Below are 3358 nucleotides of genomic sequence, written 5' to 3'. Positions count from 1 at the left end.
AATTGCATGTAGTTTGATTGTAAAGTGTAAACATGCACAAGTGTAACATGCTACAAATGACAGTTACTAGTGCATATTATTATGCCCTTACAGCTGCCTAATTGGGAACTCTCAGATACAATGACTTCAGCACCCAGTGAAATGGCTGAACCTGTCTCATTACACACTTCAATCTCTTTGTCTATTATTGAAATAAACAATATAATATTTATGTGAAAATGTAAACCTTGAGAAAGAGATACATGTACTTCCTTTCCTTCAGCCATGATGAGTTCACGATGAGAGAGCTGTATAGACATTTCGGCCTCATATTGGTTTATCTTCTCATGTAGACATTTGTAAGATGTAAAACATTCCCCAACATTGAACTTAACGAGAGACGGTACATCCACAGGCTCATCGACATGTATACACGCAGCCATGAATGATAATAGCAGTATGGTACGCCCACACAGCCCCCACCCAATTTAATCACGTGATCGCCATTGCCGGACCAATAGCGCTGCAAATCGTGTCCGGCTGCCGGACCAATATCCACTTCCTATTACATTTCCATGAGAGCTAGCTTCTATGATATTAATGTCAGTTATTCTCAAACGTAAAGAAATAGCAACAGATTTCCAGCTAGCAGAAATAGACTTCACTTTATCATAAACTAAATAATACTCATTAATACCTATACAAATCTTTATAAAATACCGTACGCGTCTTAATTTTCGAGGTGTATTAAATTTCGTTATTTTCGTGCTCACCTTAAATCCACGAAATTTAAAACACCTCTAATGCCATTCTATTGTATGTAGACTATGGCCAGAACACGAAAATTAGCTCACACGAATATTAACTTTTGAGCAAATTTCATTGAAAACACGAAATTTTGAACCCTCGAAAATTTGGACGTATACGGTATAATGCATGTCCAGCAATGAGTGGACGCGGATTAGTATACTGAGCAATTATCTCCGTATACTACTGGTTGACTTTATACAGGGCAGGAATGGACATTTCCATTTACTAGGCTATATCTTTCTTCAGAATAAGTCTCATCAATTTGCGCACTTCAGTAGCTGTTCTCCATAATTATACCTGTGTTCCTGCTAAATATGACAGCACTTGGAGTAACTTTGTGTGGAACATTTGCAGATTAAAGATGAGGCAGTCAGTGCCGCCATTTTGTCATTCCTTTATGTATGTATGATAATTTTTTACTTTTTGAATGGTTATATCTAAATTTCAAACAATTTTTGACAAATTGCGCACTTGTTTTGTGAAAGTACAACATTTTTACTGCCCAATCATGCAAAAAAGATAAAGAAATTCAAAACTTTGCTCGGTACTTTAGTCTTCTAAAGGCGAAATAATTTTAGTCATCTCAGTGATAACGGGTGCAGCAACAAGAGTGAACAAGTGCTTTTCTCTTCTCATAGGAATAATAAAGTAAAACTAAGAGTGCTTAACAGCTACACAAGCAAATCATGTCTCTAGATCCTTTTAAAGTAATGCCAAGAAGGAAGTGTCTAGAGCTCCGGTAACCGGACACAGTATGCAGTGCTAGAGCTCCGGTAATAGGGGCTTCGCCCCTATATATATACTGAGGCTACGCCCCAGTATTAATAATACACTGATTTATATTATAGAAACCGAGTATAAATACAACAACTAGCGTTGATGATGCAGCAGGGTCCTGGTGGTGCAGTGGAGAGGCTGGTGTGGATTGCACGGATATGGTCAGGGGTTCGAATCCGGTCAGGACTACCGGGTAAAGCTATGCTGCAGTTTTTGATTTTTTTTTCTTTTTAAAAAATATCTTTTTTGCAATTTTTTTTCTTTTTGGCTTTTTTTGGGTCAAGAAATAGCACCCTCTCGTACATCTTAGCCTCCGGGGTCGTAGGGTTGGGATTGGGGTTTAGTGTTTAGTTTTTAGAACACCCTCTCGTACATCTTAGCCTCCGGGATCGTAGGGTTGGGATTGGGGTTTAGTGTTTAGTTTTTAGAGCACCCTCTCGTACATCTTAGCCTCCGGGATCGTAGGGTTTTGGGGTTAGGGTTTAGTGTTTCTTGATAAAAAGACTAAGTTCCATTTTGCACTATTGCGCATGCGCACAAGCTGTTTTACGGAGAAAAACGGACTGCCGGAGCTCTAGCATTGCAAACTACGTCCGGTTACCGGAGCTGTAGACACAGCCTAACAAGAAGGCCTTTTGTTAGTGGATGAGTCTTCTTGCGCCACGCCTGCCACTTTAACAATAGAATATGAAAAAACTACCATAACCAATTGCATTAAGTAGCATTCAAGAAGCTCCAAGTATCTAGTGAAGTCCCATCCATGAACCAGAAAGACGTTAGCAGGCTTTGTAGTGAAGCTTCCTATCAATCCACCATTGCTGAGCTGCCGTTGCTATGGTAATTCCAATGAATTTCATTAAATTAATGCGACCGGAAGTCCCATTGCAATAGCTGGACATGGGTTAACTGAGTACAAACTCACTCAATTCTTTGTTGCAAACGTTAATAAAATCAGAGGGAGAAAAGCTTGTTGCCATTATTATGATCAGGAATTTTCATACCCACGCAAATGACGCAGTCTACGTGGGTGTTTTGCTTGCATAGCTATTTCAGATGGAGAAGAGTCAGCACTCTTGTAATAATGTTTCATTTGAATTTCTATTTCAGAGAGTGATTTGATACATTTCACCTTTCAATTTCCATAGTCCGTGGCTCCGTGCTACAACACACACGCTGTCACTGGTGAGTTGAGTACTTGGTATTTTATAGTTATATACTCAAAATGGTGTCAGTTTTAGATCTATTTTTATTGGGTTAAAATTTCAGTGTAAAAGTCAATCGATTGTGTGTGTACCATTTTCCATTTACAGTCTTGCAGGCCCAGGCTACAATCATTTGGGCGGAAATGACTGTAGGCTGGGAAAATGGTGGATTTTAATTATAGATCTAGCAATTTCTGCATGTACCGTATAGGGGTTATATTTCACTGGAAATAGATTTCGTGAATTTCGCATTTTCATTAAATTTGTGAAATTAAATTCCACAAAAGAGGTGTGGCACACTAGGAAAAACGGCTGCAGAAGGTAGGATTCACGAAAATTTATACCAACAAATGGCAAATCTGGACAAATTCGTGAAATTTTATACCAACAAAATAAAACCCCTATACGGTATCCAATAGCCAATATGAATTACTCACCAATAAATCATCTTGTGTGGTAATTCTTATGATAATGCAAATTTGCTAATTTTCAAAAATAGGCCACTCCAATTTTAATTGTTTTCTCTATCCTGCCTGCATAACTGTGAGCCTGACCCTTATATACTAGCATATACCCATGTCAAGCATTAT

The 3358-nt window shown here is 38.5% G+C and overlaps 1 long non-coding RNA gene across 2 annotated transcripts in view; it reads left to right on the top strand.

The window, feature by feature from the left end:
• The first annotated feature begins 2482 nt into the window (after positions 1–2482).
• The window catches only part of LOC109590226 (uncharacterized), a 3925-nt gene continuing 3049 nt past the window's right edge, over positions 2483–3358 (top strand). The window contains exon 1 of one of the 2 annotated variants that reach the window (XR_002189220.1): positions 2483–2748. This is a non-coding gene — a long non-coding RNA (uncharacterized LOC109590226). The remainder of the gene's footprint in view (positions 2749–3358) is intronic. The other variant, XR_002189221.1, reaches the window with a different exon arrangement.

This window comes from Amphimedon queenslandica, unplaced genomic scaffold (assembly GCF_000090795.2).
Source record: "Amphimedon queenslandica unplaced genomic scaffold, v1.1 AMPQUscaffold_10323, whole genome shotgun sequence".
NCBI classification, from domain to species: domain Eukaryota; kingdom Metazoa; phylum Porifera; class Demospongiae; order Haplosclerida; family Niphatidae; genus Amphimedon; species Amphimedon queenslandica.
This window is presented reverse-complemented; position numbering and strand designations above follow the sequence as displayed.